Below are 23,089 nucleotides of genomic sequence, written 5' to 3' on the forward strand. Positions count from 1 at the left end.
AGACACAGGACCGGTTTCAGACATTTCGTCACCGATGTTATCCGTGAGCGCGAATCGAACTCAGATCGCCGGGTTTCGTGGTGCAGTGTGCTGGCTAACACGCAACATTATCGCTCTTCACACTTGATAATTTCGTCTGTGGGGAAAACATCAGTATTGCAATGCCACACCTGCTCCCGGGCATTAATTCGGAGGAAACGCAAGCCATTAACCGTTTAGCCTAAACGCCACGATCGTGCCCCTACAGTCTTGCCCGGTGTATCACAGCCCCTGCCGCAACCGCGACTGGCAAGGCATCCTTTCCGCCCGTTACGAACTCGATGAAGGACATTCCTTAAATCGTGGAACGCCCGTGCGGAACGCGGACGCTGTGACGGTCCGTGACAAGTTACGTGGGCAGGGGCACGAGCAAGCACGCGCAGGGTAAATACAACGACACTCTTTGACTATTAGCTCGTTGTTACGGTGTTTGTTGTGTTTTTTTTGGGAGGGTGGATTTTTTAAAATTTTGTACGATAATCCCACAAATTTAACATGGCTAGCAGCAAAGCGACCGCGAGGCTCGTTGCTCGTAATTCAAAAGGTGTGAATGAACGCGAAACCAAACACGCGAGCGCACTCGCGCAGACACACGCGGCCACAGCTGACAACGGAGTATCTGAGACGCTCACACGTTGACGAGACAGCACTCATTAACGCGGTTGACAACGCAGCGCAACGCAGCGCCTCTTAGTCGGCTCCCACCGTGCGTAGTAAGTAGAGCAGTGCGCAGAGCGCGGCGACGAGAATAAATAAACAAACACATGATGAATAAATGCATGAAGACAAACAAACGGAAACCGCCCTTGCTCAAAACCTTGCACGGCGGCGTACGGAACGTTCTCGGAGCAACGGAACCCGAGCACGGCGCGGCCCGCCCGTTCCCCGACGACCTTCAAAGCCCCCCGGACTGCGGCATCGCGAAACTTTGCGCATCGCTCCAAGACATGGGAAAAAAAAGAAAGACTCGATCCGTCGGTCACGTCCGCGCCTCAACAAAGGAGCCCGCCGCTGCCCTTTCATTTCCCCCCCCCCCCACCCCCATCCCTCTGGTACGTGCCAGCTGAAGCAATGGACAGGATGCTTGCGAAGCGGTGCCACCCCACCCACCACCTAACAGCCCACCCCGGCACATTGGCAGCTCGTTGAAGCAAGCGGAGTCGATCAATGATCTCGTGGCCAGCCGCTCGCGAAATGTGCCACCCGCCACATCCACGACCTCGTCCGATCTGGGAATCTTTTGGAGGGTTTTGCGCTTCGTGAAGTGCTTAGGACAGGGGTGGAGAGACTGTCTGGGAATGCCAGGAGCTGCAGGGCTTTGGATGCACGGTGGCCTGGAGACGGCAAATGGATTCTTGGATCTGTCTGTGCAGAGCTTTGAGCGTTATCCAGTTGTAAGCGCGTGTTTAATTTGGATATTCCATTTTCACCGCACCTTCTAAGCACTGAATAGATTATGCCAAACATTCCAATGCAGGACTCTTATGAAACAATATTGAGACTCAATGAGGCATTGCCAGGAATCAATGCATATATTATTATCATCATCACCTGTCATGAATGTCATCATCATTGTTGAATCAACGTCGTCTGGTGTATAATTTGTAGAAACACATGTAAAATACATGACGCTAACAGGTAAAGGTGGCGCGCTGCTATTTATTTCTCACGCCACTGCTGGCGGAAGGACCGCCACTATGGAGGCGAACCCGAGAGGGTATTTGGCCTACTCCTCCACGTTAACCAGAGGCGGTTTTTGGAAGAGGGTTAGGAGCACCCACACTTTTGCCCCCAGCACACGTGACCTGCCGATCCGACTACCTGTGGCGAAAGTCATTAACACTGCTGGGTGGACACAGGCGGTTGGGGGTGGGCTGGAGGGGTGGTACTTACGAAACTTCCCCCCCACCCCCCCCCCACACTTCATTGTTTCAATTACCATGCCGGGAGATCGAAATGCGAACAGCCCACCCCTGGATTGCAAGCCCAGTGTGGAATGGCACCCAGAAGCCGGCGATGACGGAGAAGACGCACAGCCAGAGGACGGTGGTCATGGAAGTGCGACAGAAGTCCAACAGCGGATTTGGGGCGCCGCGCCGGCGAGACGTCGACCACCTCGCCTGGCATGCAGCAGGAGGCCGTGGGTTCGATCCCGACCCTGACGCCTGTGTGTTTGGAGTTTGCGTGTCTCTCCCCGTGGTCGCGTGGAATCTCCTCCGGGTCCTTCCGGTTTTTCCCTCCACATCAGCGCGTTTAAGAGTATTCGGCTGCAATGCATTTCCACGTGACGAGCCACTACGTTGAGCGATACTTTGTGGCCTGGTCACTTCCGAAAAAGAGCTCCGTAGCTCCGTGGGTCTACCCTAGTAACGTAAATAATAGTTCATTAGATTGTTTACTGGAACTAAAGACAGTCCACGGGGCCACATTGTGGACTCTAAATGCAGACATTGGAGGTTGGGTGCCAAATGTGAAATCGACCTGGGATCTGGCAGAAGGAAAGGAGCGATGGCAAAGCTAAGGCAAGTTGCGGTGGCATCAATGTTATTGGTCGTGATGACCTTGTGTACCTTGGCCTCGACTAATGTCGAAAAATTTGATCACGTAAGCTGTTTAAACATGTATGTCATCAAACGTGAATACATACAATCACACCCACTGGTTAGAGTGGGGCGATATGCAACTGAGTATGAATACCAGTAAGAAAAATATGACGGTTTTATATACCGGAAAAATAAACTAAAATATATATCACATGTACGTCTACGGAGGAGATGGATCAATGACATCAGCTTGTGTGCACGTGCGAGGTGAATTATTACATCGGAGGATCGTTAGAGAGATGACGGAGGCTTTGTGGGAGCCTTCATCCAGCAGTAAATTGACCATGGTTGCTGCTGCTGCTGATGACAAGTTTCCCATATAGCTCATCGAGGTGCTTACATTGTATTGTGGAAAAAAAATCTACGGATTGTTTGTTGTTGTTGTTGTATTAAAGACACTGCAGAGTTGCACTGCCACGCATGGACAACAACACCCCAGCTGCGTGCTGTCTTATTTACCGAAACCAACTTGCGGAGATGCCACCTGTTAAAATTGGCGTAGGCAAGGGCCCTAACGCACACAGTGCACAGATGCAAAACATTCTCCGTCTCGCCCACCCACCCACCCTCCCAGCAACCCACATGCCCAGCAACCCACATCCCCACCCCATCGCGCCCATGTAATTACTACCGGCATAATTTTCTCTCATGCGACCGTGGGCTTCATTAAAACGTCAGGACTTTGGAGAGAGAGAGAGCCCACGTGAGTTTGATGTGCAGCATCCTTCGGCCGTTAACGACAAATTGATTTCTCCGACTTTATGGCGGCTGCCACCCTGCAAGCTGTTACATGCTCGTCAATCAATCACAGGCCCATGCTGAGCTCCATTCACCGCTGACTTTGAAACACTTAATTAGAAGTTAATTTAATACATGTAAAGGGAGCGCGTTTTTAAAGTTTTGTGTGTGTGTGTGGGGACAGGGGATTTTCACACACACACGCGCAATGCTTTTTGCATTTGATCGTATTTTTTTAAAAAATATGTGTTTATATTTTACTTATGGTGCATGCACAGTCTCGCCAATGAGCCGATTTGTCTCGCCCAATAGCGTTGACGGCTCGCCTCTTCCCATCTCGCCACTTGAGCGATGCATGGGACCAGTGGGCCCCCGCTCTGCACGTGCACTCAACAACCAGAGGCAGCAGCGACTCGATGAAGGGCGCTGAATTAAAATCTGCATCGCTCAAGATTAAACGTGAGGATCAAAGACAGCGATAACGGCTGCTCAGACCGCACGCATAGATAACGGCAAATGTCGAGATCAACGTTCAAAGCGTAGATAGCGAAAGGATGCTTTCCCTTTTGGAAATAATGAACACTTACGAAAGCAATTTACAACCCATCGTCAATCCGCTGCTGGTTGAAGGCACTCTCGACGCCGTGCCGGTCGTAGGAGCCGTTTATCCATACTTCACCGTGAGAGTTCGTGAAGGATGGTTCAGATAGCACTTGCAGCTGACTGACTGTAGCCGTGGCCAAATCACTTTGCTGGGTTCATAGCTCTGTGCTTCCACCCCCCAACCCCACCACCTCTACCACCCTGGGACGTATTATCAGTAGCCCATGAGGCTACACGAGGAATCTTTGATTGTGTGTGCAGATGCATGCATGGGTGTGTGTGTGGGGCAGGGATGGGAGGGGGCAGCAAAGCGAAAACTTTCCCGTGATTGTTGGCCACCGTGATTGTTAACCTTGCCCTGTGATCCCACCCCACTTCGGGCCGTCCCACAATTGTGGCGTGCGCAGTGGCGCATCGGATGCTCCCCTTTGCACGACATCAGCCACGCGCGGACTGCGAAACTCACTCCGAAACGTGGAGGAGAAATGAAGACGAAAGCACATCCCCATCGTTCCACCGGAAAAAAAAGCAATGCCAAATCGAGATAAAACTAAATATCTGCATTCTAATATTTTCCCGTACACAACCGCAGTTGGCCATTTATCCCTAGAAAAAAATGGTCATTGTAAGATACAAAAAAAAAGAAGCAGTACATTTCGATATTGTGATTAAATAGCAGCCGTGAAAACATAGTGTATTAAAATGATCAAATACATTACTTTGAGCCATGGGTGATGCATCTTCCTCGACGTTAGGCAAGGAAAATGCTAGAAACTCGAAAAACATTACTTCACAGTTCAAGCCCAGACAACTCATTTAATTAACAGCCGGCTCCTGGCAGGAAATTGTCAGTGGGAGTTTCTCTTCGTGAGGGACCTGATTGCACCGAGGGGGCAAGGCAAAGGTGCTTTTCAATAAGCTCAGAGTGAAGGAACTGCTCAGCTTAATTACCTGATAGTAGCAGTTTTATGCCAATCAAGGCACGGACACTTCCCCTTGGATGAGTTTAATATATTAGCGGCAATAAACGCCTGTAATCCAGGGTTGATGGATCACACCAGGCTTTTAAAAAAACATGAATTTGAAGCTGATATTACGACGCATCGTGCTAACAACGACACCCCTTCTCCACACACAAAGACAAAGATCCCCCCATACATCCTAATTGCCTAAGGGGCCCAATGCTCTTAGTGAGCATCTATTAAGGCAAGCAGGGCTTGCAAGGAAGTGCCATGGCACTCCACCCTTAATTTCCTTGATGCTAATATTTACACACTTATATCGGATTCCCCTCTATGGCTGAATAAACCTGGAAGACACCTAGGACAGGTTCAGATACCACTTGGCCTTGACATGAAATGCTTTTATGCATGTTGAACTTCATTTGCACCGTACGAAGCCAACCGTGATTGCTGCATTCGAGGGAAGTGAGCTAACCCATCACTTCACACCCACACACACACGCAGGATGAACTATGTGGGTGCATGTGCGCACCTGCATTGAGGCCTCTGTGTTGTCGAACTCCAGATGGCTCTGGTCTCGCGCTGGATCTCTCTGCTCCTCGAACGCTGGGCCTGGATGTCCCTTGCTCTCCGCTCCGCCGTCTCGAGTTGGGGTCACCACAGCATCGTCTCCTCTGTCTCTTGACTCGTGTGACAATCCTCGGACACTTCCAGGGGTTTGAGGCCGACTAGAGATGCCACTGGGATGATGGGACAGTCCAATTGGATTACTAGGGGTGGCAGGTCTACTGCTTGTGGAGGTTCTAGTTTGGTGAGATGTTGGACAATTACTGGTAGGAGTCTGTGGTCTACTTTTATTGGTACCAGGCTTCTGAAACGGCTCACTGCCACTATTCGGAGTTTGAGGCCTACTAGACTTACCAATGGGATGATGGGACAGTACACTCTGATTATCATAAGTGGCAGGACTGCCATCTGTCATATTTCTAGCCTGCTGTTGCGTTTCATAATCATTGATAGGTGGTTGTGGTGAACTTCTGTCGATATCAGCGTGTTTAAATGCCTCACGCTCATTACTAGGAGTTTGAGGCCTACTCGGCCTGCCAACTGGACATTGGGATAGCTCACTGTTATTAGCAGGAGACTGGGGTCTGCTACTTGCAGTATTCATAGTGTCTTGAGATGTTAAAACACCACTGATAGGCGTCTGGGGCCTACTTTTGCTGCGACCAATCTGCTGAAATGCCTCACTCCTAATGTTAGGCGATTGAGGCCTACTAGGATTGCCGCTCGGCTGTTTGGTCCCTCCACTCTGACTAATGGGGGTCTGTGGCCTACTTGTTTTGGGATGTGGCCTTTGGAATGTCTCATTATCACTCGGATGGGTGTCTGGCCTGCACCCTAAAATCGGAGATTGTGCAGATGTTTCCCGGTGACTGTTGGGGGTTTGTGGACTACTTGAATGGATCACAGACTGGTGGAAGGGCTCACTCTGACTAATGGGAGTTGATGACCAAAACTTATTGCTAGTCAATTCTTGGGATGACTCACTCTGATTAACAGGGGTCGGTGGCCTGCTGCCTCTAATTCTCGATTGTTGTGATGTACCACACTCATAAGCAGGGGTATTAGGTCTACTGTTGTCGGTAATGGGCTGGTGGAACGCCTCACTATGTTTTGTTGGGGTGTGTGGCCTGCTGCTTTGATTTCTGGAAGTCTGGGATATTCCACTCTGGGGTCTACTGCTATGCTTACTAAGCTGCTCAAACAAATCACTGCGGTTGCTAGGAGAGAGAGGCCTAATCAAATCTTTAGCACTAGCAGGTACGTTCCCTGTTGCACTCAACGGATTTTTATTTGGTTCATTTGCAAAACTCCGAGGCCTGTTTCTCCGTGTTTTAATTGAAGACGCACTGGAAGTTTTGTTTCTTGGCTCCGGGAAGAGCTTCTTAATCTCCAGGAATGGCATCTCATTTCTGGCTCCTACACCACTACCTGCTGATAACTGCGTGGGCCTAGCTGTACCGCCGTGCAACCCTTTCCGTGACCGTCCTCCATCAAAGTCCCGTCGATCTTCCCCGCAAAGCGACTTTGCCTTGACGTGCTTGGCCCTGGGAAGGTCGCTCTTCACCATGGGGCTGCCAGGAGACGAAGCGGGGCGTGATCGGGAAACGCCTTCCCACTCAGGACCTGGCAGGGGGCTACGGGGGACTTGCTGTGTCTGCATGGTAATGGTATCACTGACACGAGAGGCCCACGGTTCGGTTTGTCCATCGATGGTGAAATGTGGCGCTCTAGCGGAGTGGTCGGTGACACGGGAAGTGTCTCCCTCTATATCCCAGATGGGATGTCTCTGCAAAGGAGGAGAGACAAGCATGTGAATTAATATTGACCTTCGGAAGCTTCAGAATAGATTGTGGATTAAGCACCATGGATTTATGAGGCTAAACATATGACATACAGTGAGGGAAACTAGTATTTGATCCTCTGCTGATTTTGTACGTTTGCCCACTGACAAAGAAATGATCAGTCTATAATTTTAATGGTAGGTTGATTTGAACAGTGAGAGACAGAATAACAACAAAAAAATCCAGAAAAAGTATTTAATCCCTCTGCAAAACATGACTTAATACTTGGTGGCAAAACCCTTGTTGGCAATCACAGAGGTCAGACGTTTCTTGTAGTTGGCCACCAGGTTTGCACACATCTCAGGAGGGATTTTGTCCCACTCCTCTTTGCAGATGTTTTCCACGTCAATAAGGTTTCGAGGCTGACATTTGGCAACTCGAACCTTCAGCTCCCTCCACAGATTTTCTTTGGGATTAAGGTTTGGAGACTGGCTAGGCCACTCCAGGACCTTAATGTGCTTCTTCTTGAGCCACTCCGTTGTTGCCTTGGCCGTGTGTTTTGGGTCATTGTCATGCTGGAATACCTATCCACGACCCATTTTCAATGCCATGGCTGAGGGAAAGAGGTTCTCACCCAAGATTTAACGGTACATGGCCCCGTCCATCGTCCCTTTGATGCGGTGAAGTTGCCCTGTCCCCTTAGCAGAAAAACACCCCCAAAGCATAATGTTTCCACCTCCATGTTTGACGGTGGGGATGGTGTTCTTGGGGTCATAGGCAGCATTCCTCCTCCTCCAAACACGGCGAGTTGAGTTGATGCCAAAGAGCTCCATTTTGGTCTCATCTGACCACAACACTTTCACCCAGTTGTCCTCTGAATCATTCAGATGTTCATTGGTAAACTTCAGACAGGCATGTATGTGCTTTCTTGAGCAGGGGGACCTTGCAGGGGCACTGCAGGATTTTAGTCCTTCACGGCATAGTGTGTTACCAATTGTTTTCTTGGTGACTATGGTCCCAGCTGCCTTGAGATCATTAACAAGATCCTCCCGTGAAGTTCTGGACTGATTCCTCACCGTTCTCATGATCATTGCAACTCCACGAGGTGAGATCTTACGTGGAGCCCCAGGCCGAGGGAGATTGACAGTTCTTTTGTGTTTCTTCCATTTGCGAATAATCGCACCAACTGTTGTCACCTTCTCACCAAGCTGCTTGGCAATGGTCTTGTAGCCCATTCCAGCCTTGTGTAGGTCACAATCTTGTCCCTGACATCCTTGGAGAGCTCTTTGGTCTTGGCCATAGTGAAGCATTTGGAATCTGATTGATTTATTGCTTCTGTGGACAGGTGTCTTTTATACAGGTAACAAGCTGAGATTAGGAGCACTCCCTTTAAGAGTGTGCTCCTAATCTCAGCTCGTTACCTGTATAAAAGACACCTGGGAGCCAGCAATCTTTCTGATTGAGGGTCAAATACTTTTCTCTCGTTAAAATGCAAATCAATTTATAACATTTTTGACATGTGCTTTTCTGGATATTGTTGTTGTTATTCTGTCTCTCACTGTTCAAATAAACCTACCATTAAAATTATAAACTGATCATTTCTTTGTCAGTGGGCAAACGTACAAAATCAGCAGGGGATCAAATACTTTTTTCCCTCACTGTATGTGTATAACTCCATTATGAATGAGGTGGCGTAGGGTTGCCACCTGTCTGGGTTTGACCTGGCCACTCCAGGAATTGGAATCTGTGTATCGTGGGAGGAATTGTTTCGCACCAAGTACCGGTGAGATTGCGTTGCACTTTATTACAGTACCTCCGATTGTCACGGTTGACTACTTACAGCGCGGAAGAAGTTCAACATACATATGTATACCGCACAGTTCTGAAAGACTTAGTTTTTACTGAGAAATATATCCTGGTTTTAGTCGAGAGTGGAATAGGTGGAAATAAACGTTAAAACAGAATGAAGCGTGGTCACTGAATGGTCAGCTGTCGAACTGTCAAGATGGCGGCAGCGGCGTGTGTAGCAGCGTGTGAGTTGTTTTGCGTGAGTGTAAACTGTGCGTGAGATTGTGTGAAAATGTGAGTGAGAATGAGCTGTGTGTGAGCTGCGTGTGAGTGTGTGAGAGTGAGCTATGTGAGGGTGAGCCGTATGAGAGTGAGACGTGTGAGCCGTGTGAGAGTGGCCGTGACGAGAGGGACTTCTGCGTTCGTGTGTGTGTGATGATGTGGTGATGTGCGCTCGTGCGTGCACCTGGCGCAGCCTGAGTGAGGCCTAGTTAATCGTGCACCTGACTCAGCCTGAGTGAAGCCTAGTTAATAGTGCACGTGGCACAGCCTGAGTGAGGCCTAGTTAATCATACACGTGGCGCAGCCTGAGGCCTAGTTAATCGCGCACACGGCGCAGCCTGAGTGAGGCCTAGTTAATAGTGCAACGGACCACAAGCTGTGTTACTGCCAAGGCAACATTGCGATGGACCACGAGCTGTGTTCCTGCCAAGGCGGCATTGCCACGGACCCCAAGCTGTGTTCCTGCCAAGGCAACATTGCCACGGACCCCAAGCTGTGTTCCTGCCAAGGCAACATTGCCACGGACCCGAAGCTGTGTTCCTGCCAAGGCGGCATTGCCATGGACCCCAAGCTGTGTTCCTGCCAAGGCAACATTGCCACGGACCCCAAGCTGTGTTCCTGCTAAGGCAACATTGCCGTGGACCCCAACCTGTGTTCCTGCCAAGGCAACATTGCCACGGACCCCAAGCTGTGTTCCTGCCAAGGCAACATTGCCACGGACCCGAAGCTGTGTCCCTGCCAAGGCGGCATTGCCACGGACCCCAAGCTGTGTTCCTGCCAAGGCAACATTGCCACGGACCCCAAGCTGTGTTCCTGCCAAGGCAACATTGCCACGGACCCCAAGCTGTGTTCCTGCCAAGGCAACATTGCCGTGGACCCCAAGCTGTGTTCTTGCTGTGTTCCTGCCAAGGCAACATTGCCACGGACTCCAAGCTGTATTCCTGCTAAGGCAACATTGCCGTGGACCCCAACCTGTGTTCCTGCCAAGGAAACATTGCCACGGACCCCAGGCTGTGTTCCTGCCAAGGCAACATTGCCACGGACTCCAAGCTGTGTTCCTGCCAAGGCAACATTGCCATGGATCCCAAGCTGTGTTCCTGCCAAGGCAACATTGCCACGGACCCCAGGCTGTGTGCCTGCCAGGGCAGCATTGCCACGGACCCCAGGCTGTGTGCCTGCCAGGGCAACATTGCCATGGATCCCAAGCTGTGTTCCTGCCAAGGCAACATTGCGACGGATCCCAAGCTGTGTTCCTGCCAAGGCAACATTGCCATGGACCCCAACCTTGTTACTGCCAAGGCAACATTGCGACGGATCCCAAGCTGTGTTCCTGGAAAACTTCACGGAGATCGTCAAGACGGCCAAGGGTGGTGAATGAAGAGACCCCTGTGTGGGCTTCAGTGGGGCCGTCTGGTCGGGCAGCAGAGACACGAGAGGCCAAGAAACGACATTCCAGTCGTGGGCTGAGCTCAAGGAGGGCTAGCTCGAGCACCATCCTGCGGCGGGGAAAGGAGGCGGTGCAAGCGGTTCAGCCGAGCCCACCACAGCCAAGAATCTGTTTGGGGGGCGCTGTTCAACCCTAGCACATGGGTGAGAAGCCGTGCATGTGTGACGAGTGCGGCAAGACGTTTTCTTGCGCTCGGCCTACAAGTATATATTTTTTCTTTTCCACTGGTGTGTTAATCTGTGTTTACCCCGGATATATTAGAGATGGCAATTCTCCTGCTGTGTATCCTACTGCTGTCCGTCCCGGCCATATTTAGTGCCACACTCAACACTACAAACAGCTACCCTCGTTACTTTGCGTCCATACTTGTTGCTCGATTTTCCACTACACCTGCAAATGAAACAGCTCATAGACACTTCTACACTCCATCATTGTATGCTTTTAAACCCTATCTTTGTCCCATTACTTCACCAGCACTCCTTCCAAACTTCATTCTGCTCTTTAAAATAACACCATCTGCGAGCTACTGCTATTCGTCCAAGGTTCGCCACTCTTCATCCTTTCATAGAAAATACTTGTGCAAAATATGAATTCTACTTTTCTTATTTCTGGGTGGTATTGAGCTTCATCCTGGCCCAAATGAAAATAACTCGTATAATTCCGTAGATTTTTTTCTGGCAGGAAAGGTGTTGGTGTTCTACATGTCAACATCAGAGGGCTTGTGATTAAATTAAGTCAACTAAAACTAGAAGTGGCAAATCTTGACCGGACATTTTTTGCCTAACAGAAACATTTCTCACTCCTGCCGTCAATGACTTGCAGATTTTGATTGACAACTACAACCTTTTTCGGCTTGACCGAGGATCTAAAGGAGGTGGATTTGCCATCTATGTTCGTAATACTATTCCATGTTCACTAGCTCACTCCTTGTTTAAAAAATGTTGCTTTGAAGGTCGGGCTCTCAGAATAACTCTCCCAAATAATCAACAGATATTGGTAGTGTGCTGCTATCGACCGCCTTGTGGGAAGGATGTTGAAGCTGCATCTGCAATGAGAGAGCTTTTTGGGGGCCTCCCTAAAGGTGAAATAGTTTTAGTGGGTGATATAAATTGGAATTGGCTAAACACGCTGGCCGTGGCCACATTTTGCAGATTAATTTAAGCTGTTTCAATTAATAAATGTCCCCACAAAACCCAACCTAAAAAAATCCGGGACAGTCATATTTGCTTGATGTCCTATTGACAAATGCCCCTCACAATTTCACACTGACTGGTGTTCTGGGTAATAACCTTCGTGATCACTCCTTCATTTTTGGTGTGAGATCATCAGCCAGACCCAAAGCCCCCCCTAATTTGGTTGAGAAGCACTCTATGAGACACTTCAGCACTCAGGCATATACTAATGATGTGCTTCACTCGTATATTGACAAGGTCTGTGATATCCCAACCTGACTACGGCTTGTGAGACCTTCAGGTACACGTTTCTCCAAATTCTTAACAAACATGCTCCGTTGGTTAGATTTAAAACTAAAGGCAACCGTTCACCATGGTTTGATCCTTTGATTACAAACTCATGAAAACTAGGGACAAGGCTTGGGCATGTGCTCAGAAAAGTAATTTGGTCAATGACTAGCTAGAATACAGGATTTTAAGGAATAGATGCGTCAAAAAAATACGGCATGCAAAAAATGCCTACTTTTCCTCCACTCTCCTGGAATCACATGGAAATGCCAGGATTTTCTGGAAAACAATCAAATGTATCGAAAAGGCATCCAAAATAGACAATCTGCCCGTTGAGCTAAACCGAAATGGGGAATAAGTTTCAGATCCCAAAAAAATAGTTGACAATTTTAACCTTAATTTTTCTGAAGCTGGTAATATTTTTGATAATGTATTGGGGGTCACCCCTGCTCATGCGAATTCCTACACCCTGTCCAAACATTAAACGAATTTAGTTTCCAGCCAATCCACGAAAGTAATGTTCTGAAACAACTGTCCTACCTCAATGGGTCCTCCTCTACTGGAGCAGATAGTATTCCCTTCTTTGCTCTACTAACTGTTGGTCACCTAATATACAAACCTATAGCCCATATTTTCAACCTGTCCATCAAAGAAGCATCAGTTCCTCTAGAATGGAAACATTCCTATGTCCGTCCACTTCACAAAGGGGGCCCTAAAGATGATCCCAATAGCTACCGACCTATCTCAATTTTGTCCCCATTGATGAAAAATTATTGAACTACCAAATTAGCAGTTTCCTGTCCACCAACAATCTACTACATCTAAAACAATCTGGGTTCCGAAAAAAATACAGCACCACATCTGCTGCATTAGACTCTCTGAATCAAATTTACAGTAGCCTTGATAATAACCAGTACTGTGCCTGTCTTTTTCTAAACCTGTCCAAAGCTTTTGATACAGTAGACCACAACACCCTGCTTAGTAAACTAAGTTGCCTCGGTTTTTCCGAAAACACAGTAAAATTGTTACAAAATTACCTCTTTTCTCGCACCCAAACTGTATTCACAGATGGTTGGAGGTCAAACAGTGTTAAGATAACAAAAGGGGTCCCACAGGGTTCCATCCTCGGCCCCCTTTTGTTCTCTCTTTATGTCAATGACTTGGGCACTGACCTGGATCATTCCAGGGTAAATCTTTTTGCAGATGACACGATACTGATTACTGCTGGCCGCTCTTCGGATGACGTGATTGCTAAGCTACAGGGTGATTTCAACAAACTACAACATGAGCTAGTTGCTCTTAAACTAGTTCTGAATACCTCCAAAATCAAGGTGCTATGCTTCTCACTAGGACAAAAGCAGGAAGTTATTTTCCTCCAATTACATTCGTTAAATAATTATCAAATAGAGCACGTCAAGATCTATAAGTATCTTGGGGTCATCCTGGATTCAAAACTGAATTTTGAAGATCACATTGATTATATTGGTAAAAAGACAAAAATATTAATTGGTTTTCTGTATCGACACAAGCACTACTTCCCCCCAATGTTCCGTTTGGAATTGATAAAAGCTACCATACTGCCTTTACTTGGCTACTGTGACATCGTGTATAAATCAGCCCCAAGTACTGTACTGAAGAAGCTTGATTCCATCTATCACTCAGCCTTAAGATTTACATTGAACTGCCCATATAGGACTCACCACTGTGATCTCTACATTGGATCAAACTTAACGTCTCTTAATGTTCGACGGCTTGTGCACCAGATCTTATTTTTTCACGATGTACTTCCAAAAAAATCCGCAGACTACCTGTTGGATCTCCTCACTGTTTCAAAGAACAAATTTTACATCAGGTCTTCGCTCATTTACCAGCTTCACATTTCCTATTACCGTACAAAAACTGGAGTAAGGGCCTTTGCTATTGATGCCCCCAGGGTCTGGAATGCTATTGCCAATAAACTGCAACTTGAATCGCTACCAATGAGATCTTCTCTCAAAACTGCTCTAGAGGAGTTGTACACCCCTAGCAGCCACTGCTATTCATTGGCGTAAAATAAAATAAAATGTTTTCGCTCCGGGTGACGCAGCAAAGTATTATCTGTATTTTGATTTAAAGGTGCATTGAAAAATAAGATACTCCGACTGATGCTTCTCTTGTTGTGGAGTAACTCATGCAGCCAGCTATGGCTCTAGGATTTGGTGTTACATGTTATTTATGTAGTTTATTGTAAAAATTCGGTGACAGTCCCTATGATCACTGTTACGTTGCAATTATGGCTTTATTTTTTGGTGATTTAGAAAACGTTTTTTGGTTTGGACATGTTTGTTTTGTTGTAGTACGGAGTTAGACTGATGGCCTTAATCTAAGTTTTCTTGTTGTTGTTGTTTGACTTGCATCCCACTGGGATTTTTTGCACACAGCGTTGGTGTACGGTGCTTTTTTCAGGAATATTTTGCTGTTTTTTTCATGGATTTTCTGTTTGCACAGTCACATAGTCACTTTAAGATGTTTTCTTGTTCGTATTTTTGTTTTTTGTTTGTTGTGGTTGCACCCGATTCAAGAGCCGAATGGCTCACAGGGCTATACCAAAATAAGTAAACTGAAAAACTTAGGCCACATCAAGGTCAAAATGTTTCAATAGGTTCCTGACAAAATCAGTTGAGTCACTGCACTGGGCGAGTGAAGGCTCTGGTTCCATCTCCACGGCACGGCGGTTCCAGGCAGAAACATTACCACATTTTATGTACTCTAGCCCCCGATGACTTTTATTCAGAGGCATGAAAACACTGCTGAAGAAATATTATTCCACAGCTCCCAAGCCAATACATGTGACTTGCCCAAAAGGTGCTGCCCCCATCATGTGACCTCTCACCCTGGCGTCTTACTGCTGCACAACTCAGATGCATCTCTTTGAGCGACTTATCCATTTCTTAAATCGTTTCCGCCCCAGTGTAACTTCTGAGTTTTAATCAAATATGCAGGCGCTGTTTGCAGAAAATACAGAACAATAATTGAAACAAAACAGAATCAGGAGGGGGCAGGGGGTGATGTAATAGGAAGGGTGCATACAGCGAGAGAGAGAGAGAAAAAAACACGTATATATAGAAAACAGGAGCATGTGTGCTTCCAGCGCTCATTTCCGCAGATCCCATGACGTTCTGTAACAGGGCAGGACCGGCGTCGTGTGGAGGGGACTTCAAAGCCCTCGCTTCCACAATGTGGCCATTCACGACTTTGGTGAGAACTCCATGGGGGAAAGCGGAGAAAGTGAGGGGGAGGGTGGGAGGAGGAGTACGGGGGGGGGGTGGCGGATAGGGATCATGCGGTGGGGGGTGAATGGCAGGGAGGGGATCTCTGTGGCCAAGACGGCATGCGAAGGCCGTGAGAGCCCGGGTGAATGTCGGATGTGGCGCGGATGGGATGTTAAGCGAGGGCCTCGGCTCCGATACTCTCAAGGCCACGTTAGAGCGATGGAGGAAGCTATGCCTTTCTCTCGTTCACCCCGAGGATAACGGCAATGCTTTATTTAGCGATTGAAATGCCTCATTTACGCCGTACGCCCTACGTACGGGAAGCTCGATGTGTATCTTTTTCATCGATCCCACGCATTTTACAATTTCAACCCTTTTGCGAATTGATGGATGGTAACAATTCAGTGTTCTCATTAAATGCAAGAATTGATTATTTTTGTCTTATTTTTTTCCGTCTCCTTTATATGGCTCATATAGGCCCTGCCTTGTCCCACTCATCAATTCGCCTAACGGTGCCCTTTGTACATCTTTTGAATAAATTGTAAACAATATTCTTACGCGCACGATTTTATGCCTGTGTCATGAACAAAGAAATACCTCTTAGTAAATCCATCAATCGTTGAATGTTTGCGTTGATGGTTATGTAATGTATAGATCCAGGGGATCGAGTGGCGCCGGAACGGTTTGCACACAGCACCGCAAAACCAGGAGCCTGAGACCAATTAATGGCAACAGCTAACAATGAAAATGTTGAGCGATATCTGAACCCGTCCTGAGCTGTTCCCTTTACCAACCCACGCTGAGCATTGTAGCAAAATACGGTCAAAATGTTCCTGTGATAGACGTGACGTGGGGAGGCCCTCAATCCAGCAGTGGATTGACAAATGGCTGGATGTTTTTATTCGTACTATCTCACTCTCTCTCTCTCTGTGCCATGTTCCTTCTCAAAGACATCAGCGGTCGTGACATTTCTTCCATTAAGGTATAACCATATTACTCAAGAACTTCGCATTAGATACTCCCATTTAGATCCAATTGTTCAAATGGCTTTTGTACTTGATTCGCCGTCTTCCACAGCTTCTTAATACAATGCGACAGCCGCTCAACCAACTTACCTGGGCAATGTCATCCACTCATGTGTACCATCACGAAATATACGTTCATTCGGCATATGGACCTGCTGTGTATGAAATCCACTCGGCTTCGGACAGCAGAACAGAGCTTCCCATCTGCACCCACGGTAGTCTGAAATGGTCTGCCAACTGAAGTCGGCTTCAGCCGCGACAATCTCTGCTTTTAACACTGGGCTAAAAAACAATGGTTTTGTCTTCCGCTCCAGTTTATTGTAATTTTCTCAGTACCATCCGCCCTTCCATCCCAGCCTTTTGTCTCATATGGCGGCACGTTACAAAACTCGGATTGATTGATATGCATGCACGTGCTTCACACGGCTGATTCCACCAAACACCCTTTAAGTACAGGATTTTCACGGGCCTGTGCTTTACTAATTAGACTAATCTGAACATAATCGGCAAGCATAACTCACCGGGCCGGTGACTTGAGATGCACTTTCAAAGTCATCGCTTGACTCGTTCGCTAAATCCTCCACAATGGTGTCACCATCATCATCATCGTTGCCATGAGCACCTCTCTCATTGTCATCGATCCTGAACAGCCTGCTGACTGAATCGACCACAACAGATGGACGGGTGCATTGACACATGGAAATAGGCGAAAACAGACGGGCGGAGGAAAAATAGTTGGCACACTGGACTTGCAATCCAGAGGTCAGTGTCTCAAATCTCCCGACATGGGAGTTGAAACAACGGGTCCCCCCCACGCCACTGTCCAACCAGCAGTATACATCGACGTGCCACAGTTGATTGACAGGTCGTGTGTGGCGTGGCTTAAAAGTGTAGGGTGCAGGGCGGAGAAGAGCCCAGCCAGAAGCCAGCCAGGTAACTCGAGACATCGATGATTTTTAATAGCAGTAATGATTTTATCGATTAAATAAAAAAAGTGCAGGTTAGCCTTTTTGGAGAATCTCGTAATGACAGAGCTTCAGTCACATTTGGCTACGCGAAAAGTTCTAGTTCAGCAGGCAGTGTGGTTGGATACCAAATCCACCCGCCTCTCCACCACCATCAGAGAATAATACATTCCGCATGTATCCAGGTCTCTCAGATACGCGTCGTGGCTCCAGTTCAGGCTGGCAACACACTCCGCCGCGGGTTTTTTTTAAATTGCAGGTGACATGCGTAGGTGCAGTAGAGGATGTGCACCAGTGGGTGCTGGGGCTCTCATCAAGACACTTTCTCGCAGGAAGCCGTTGGCGAAGGTTGACAGACCCGCCCATGCCCGGACATCTGTGAAAAAGAGCCGGCAGCAACCACAGTCGACTGCAAAAATCTGAACCGGAATCTACGGCCTACCGCCTGCCGGAACAGGAGCCGCGGCTCACCACTGGGGCGGCAGGGAAGCTGCGTCGACTCACGTGTGTTGCTGACGGTGGCACAGGAAGGAGGGGGAGAGATGGATGGGGTGCTGGGCGTCGACTGGTCACCGTCTTCAAGAAACCTGCGGAGGGGGGGGGGGGTGGGGTGGGGGGTGGTGCGACATGGATGAGTAGCCGATCGCTTCCTGCTCATTTTCAACGGTGTGTGCGGTTCGAGGCACAACGGCCGCCCCGGTTAATGCCGTGGCTTGCGCAAACCGCAGAAGTACTACGCGCTGTCTATTTAACGGTGGAGATTGAATCGTCCACGTGACGTTAAAGGGTCGGCCACGCGCGCATGCCGGTGTCAAGCTCCTAAACTTTCTAATCAAGCCTCGCAGGCGACATGAGCGGGTGATTAATTAATTAAATAGGAATAGGGTGCAGCTCAATTATGGCCACCTGTTTGCAACGGAAAGCAATGTTCATATTTTAATTGCTCACCCATCATTGGCATCATTAGCATATTTAAATAATCATCAAGATGACGGGGGGGCCCTTCACTTACCCATCTGTTACGTGCATCCCTCCTGCCTGCGTTCACCTGTCATTAAAACGGATTCGTTTTGGAATGTAATTTTAACGACACCGGTTAAATGATGGCGTTAATCAGGAGCTACTGGAACCAGCGGACGATCCTGGAGTCTCGTGCAAAAGAAAAATCCCTAAAATGTCCCATGACCTTGTCATTACAAAGTAAAACTCCTCCTATCTATGCTTCCTCTCATCTGCAAACCCTAACTGATTGGTGTCAACTTACAGATTCCACAGCCTTCCCAGGCTGTAGAATCTTCAGTGTCACGAAGACCTGAGTAGCTGTACTGAATAGAGGCAACCCTGCCCAGTCAAGTCCCCAGCGAAAGATGATATAAAATGTGCGCTCTTCACCATCCCGTACTGACCAGCGTGGTCAAGTACGGTCAACCCCCCCAACGCCCGCCTTGACTGATGCACCTAAACCATGGCTCCCGATCCTCCGGTGGCTCTGCATCCACCAGCCATGGCGTCGGCTGGGACAGTGAAGGAGCAGGTGGCGCTAAGAATTACTGGGAACGAACAGGGCGCCCTCTGGGCTCTACAATCGCTACGGACGACACACGCGGACTCTGTCTGGGGGTGAATCGAACCTGGTTGAAACTGCAAGAGGGATGGGCAGAAATAAACTGGGATGAAGTTGGACTGCATGACAGGATCGTGAGAGGTGGCGGCATCTTGGAGAGACCTTCATCCAGCAGTGGATTGACCATGGCTGATGGCGATGAAGCTATCTTTGCGCCGATTCTTCCTATTATCGGAGCTTTCACGCAGAGAAGAGCGGTGATGCAGAAGTGGTGCAATGTCTAAGAGAGAGGGCCGTTACCTATAAACCTTCGGCAAGCCTGACTGCTCATGAGATGCTGAACGTCGAAACTGGTCGAGAGTATGCTTGTATAAAACCGATGCTGTTGAAATAATTCACGGCCAGAAAGTCACACGGTCGATGGAACATGTACAAAAAAATGTTTTGTGTGTGAATAGATAATTGTGTTGCGGAGGTGTATTGCCTCCCTTTGTGCTGGTCGGCCTACGGACTCAGATGCCGCATTGTAAAGCATTTGCTGAGTAACAATATACGTTCAAGACCTTGGGCGCAGTGTATGCTTAGCAACAGCGAATGCCCCCCCCCCCCCCCACAATTCACTTGCCCAGGAGCCTCATTTTTAGGTGCGATGGGCAGAAAACTAGAAAAAAAAGCAGATTGTGGCATGAATTATTCATGAGACCTGGGGAATAAGAGAAATAAATAATATGCTGCAACATAAATAACGATTTCAGTGTATGAAGCGTACCATCAAATATGGCCTTGAGCTAACGGAGAAATGGAGGCATGGGGGTTTGGAGGGAGGGGGGGTCGTCAGGGGAAGGGGGAAGCTTCCCGTGTAACAGCTTTGCACTCGCAAAAAAAAATAGCTTCATGGCTCCTTGTGATTATGACCACGGGCAAGATGTGTTGGGTTGAGGAAAGTTAGGAAATTTGACAGCGGCGTACATCATGCCTTATTATTCAATCGACACTGATATTTATTTATAATCAAGGTGCCAAATAGTGATACTGAAAAGTATTCTAAATTTCATCCATCCGCCGTTCACCCTCCCCCATTATTTTTACAGTCGCATGCCGCCATTTCGAGCGCGACGAATCACTGAAATGTTTCAAGCGGCGTCAACTTGAGGAGCGGAATTTCACATGAGGGAGCGTGAATATGAACGGTCGCGTTAATTTTTTTACATCAGCTGAAATTGCCATCATACATCTGGCCCGGGATGGTTCATCGCTCGAGTGAGTGGCTGTTAATCGGAGAGGTTCTGAGTTTGAGTCCTGGTTGGTGGCGGTTGACTCAACCGATTATATCTGCCTGGCCAAATTAAAAAAATATATATACATCATGAGGAAGTCAACATTGATTGTTGTATGGGTAGACTTGCCCCAACCATACAAACGTGGAATTTCCACTGCTGGCTCTGCACTTTAAACTGGAAATGAGCAGCGTCTCAATGATCATTTGGGTAGAAACTCACTCCTAACTCACGATGCCATAATGAGATTTAGCATCATATATTCATCACGGATATAGCTACGCAGGTTTAACAGCCTCGCTGGCTAGAGCAACGGAAACGCGGTGTGTTGTTGTTGTTGTCGTGCTGAAGGTGGTGGTCATCGCGGTGTTGTTTGCCATTTGCGTCGGCAGGTCCTGCTGCGCATACCTGGTGCAGTGAGCGCACATGAGCAGAGTGGGTCGCGTCCTATTTCCGTCGCCCGCGTGAGTTCCCCCTCTGTGCAGAGCCGCGTGGGTGAAGCCCCTTGCGAGCCATTCGTCCAGGCCACCTGCAGCCCGGGGGAAAGGTGAACGCTGCGCCTCTTTATCTGCACCAACAGGGCGCACTTCTCACTCACTGCGTGAGGATCGTTCGTGGCGTGTCAGTCAAACGGGAAGTGTTTACGTTCGAGAGCCTGCAGAAGAAGGTCGATTTGGTGACCAACAAATATTTAATTAGACGTCGTTTTTCTTTCCGTGTCTGTTGTGTTTGCTATAATTTCTTATCGAGCTGAGACCATCGACTCACTGCAAGTTGAGAAAACAGTTTAATCACAGGCGGATGCCCAGATACAAATCCAGGAGGATCTCAGCAGTGCATGCCGCCCAGTGCTCTGAAGCACTGAGCCACCCCGGTAAGCATGCAACGTTGGGTGAAAGTTAGCATGCGATTGGAGCCATTAGCCCCACGTCGGTCGAACGTTGGGGCAATGATGGTCCACGTTTACTGGGACCTGGCCACCTATATGCAATCCCCATGTGATCCACGAACCCAACCTCTGAAATGCTAGGTTATAGGGAGTGCACCACAACTGCCTGGACAAATGCAGATGTCAAGTGACACAATGGAGCGCTGGTGTTGAAACAGAGACCTCAAAAACGTGACAACAGATGTTAAAGTAAAAGCATGCAACGTGTTTCGAGCATGGTAAATAACGTGATGGACCATTTCAAACAGAAAACATGGAATTTCATGGATTGTGTTGCAAACAATACTTTTCTTACCCGAGGCTCTCAAATGACTCAAAAGCCACCCGTTTAAAACATCCGCAAAAAAGTCCGTTTCAAAATCACTCTACTCCCACACGCAGCCACACTCAGTCAGCCACGCTCAGTGAGTCTACGTGTCAAGGCTGCACTTTGCACATTGCGAGCTAAACAATATATATAAAATAATTCTACCAGATAAGGCCCACTGAACTATAGAGCTCGTAGTAATAGGTTTTACCCTTTTAACTGGCACAAAAAACTGACACCTTTATTCAAGGCATCATGTCTGCAATAACCACAACACAAGCAGTCAAAATGCAAACAAAAAGACAACTCCGATAATAATATGCACGTACGCCTTTTGGCGTCTTCTGGTCTAACACCAGTGGAGACTAGGCTCTAAAGAAAGCCGTCTCGGGTGTGGACCAATCAAATTCAAGGACAGTGCATATTATTATCGGAGTTGTCTTTTTGTTTGCATTTTGACTGCTTGTGTTGTGGTTATTGCAGACATGATGCCTTGAATAAAGGTGTCAGTTTTTTGTGCTAGTTAAAAGGGTAAAACCTATTACTATAACTTGTTACTGGCAATGGAGGTCTCATAATGTAGAGCTCGTGTTCAGCAGCGATCTGGCTACAAATGATAGCTCAACGAAGTGGCTCATGATGTGGAAAGGTATAACAGCCAAAAACGGAAAAAAACACGAAGAAAAATCCACGCGACCACTTTTGAGAACATCCAAACTCCGAATATACAGACGGCAGGGTCGGGATGGAGCCCACGTTCTCCTGTATACCAGGTGAGGTAGTTAACACCTCGCCACCACGGCACCCTCTCGCCACCGTGGTACCCCACATTTCATTTCCTGAGCTACATTTGCGAGCTCGAATTCCACGCCTGCCATGCAGCACTCATTGATTCCCCATTTCAACGCCGATGTAAAGAGGACAGAGGCGCGGCCCCGCAATCCCTCGCTCGCATCACTGCCGGGCCGAAGGGGCCTCCACTCGAGGGAGCTCCGGACAGTCGCTCTACAGAGAGTCATTTTAGCCTCTTCTTCCACGCTGGTCCGACGTCTTGGAAGACGTGACAGTCACCCACACTTTACGCCATCGGACTGCGGCCGACGTCAAAAATCAACATCTCATACAGGACCATCGAACCTCCCGGGTTTCAACCTTCCACGCCGCCAATGATCGACCATCAACCGAATCGGGACCGGGCCACGTGGCCGATGCGGCCACCTGATGCACAAAGGGCGCCATCAAAGATTCGGCGGCCTGCGAGTGGTTTGGCCACGAATACCAAACCATCGATCCGCATCGTAAACACTCCGCAGCCGTCTTCTCTCCTTTAACGGAGGAACGGACGAGATCCACTCTGCTTCTGAACAGACAATTGATTGGATAACACATCTAAAATTACATCTTTAATCTGCTGCTATTAATCCATACGAAGTCAGACGACTCTACAGTATGCAGCCTGCCGTTTGGCAAACTGCGGTGT

General features: G+C 48.2%; 2 protein-coding genes across 3 annotated transcripts in view; both read right to left on the minus strand.

Moving 5' to 3' along the window:
• The window catches only part of LOC116945221 (extracellular sulfatase Sulf-1-like), a 371,767-nt gene that overhangs the window by 204,827 nt on the left and 143,851 nt on the right, over positions 1-23,089 (minus strand). The window lies entirely within an intron of this gene.
• LOC116945219 (uncharacterized) overlaps positions 1-23,089 on the minus strand; it is a 78,404-nt gene that overhangs the window by 44,185 nt on the left and 11,130 nt on the right. For both annotated transcript variants that reach the window (XR_012942630.1, XM_032959518.2), the window contains exons 6-9: positions 20,762-20,882; positions 18,017-18,099; positions 17,069-17,205; positions 5,479-7,299 (exon numbers count right to left, since the gene is read on the minus strand). The gene's annotated coding sequence lies outside the window, so the exon portion shown is untranslated. The remainder of the gene's footprint in view (positions 1-5,478; positions 7,300-17,068; positions 17,206-18,016; positions 18,100-20,761; positions 20,883-23,089) is intronic.

This window comes from Petromyzon marinus, chromosome 23 (assembly GCF_048934315.1).
Source record: "Petromyzon marinus isolate PM22_M1 ecotype Great Lakes invasive population chromosome 23, UKy_Petmar_22M1.pri1.0, whole genome shotgun sequence".
In the NCBI taxonomy this organism is placed as follows: Eukaryota; Metazoa; Chordata; class Hyperoartia; order Petromyzontiformes; family Petromyzontidae; genus Petromyzon; species Petromyzon marinus.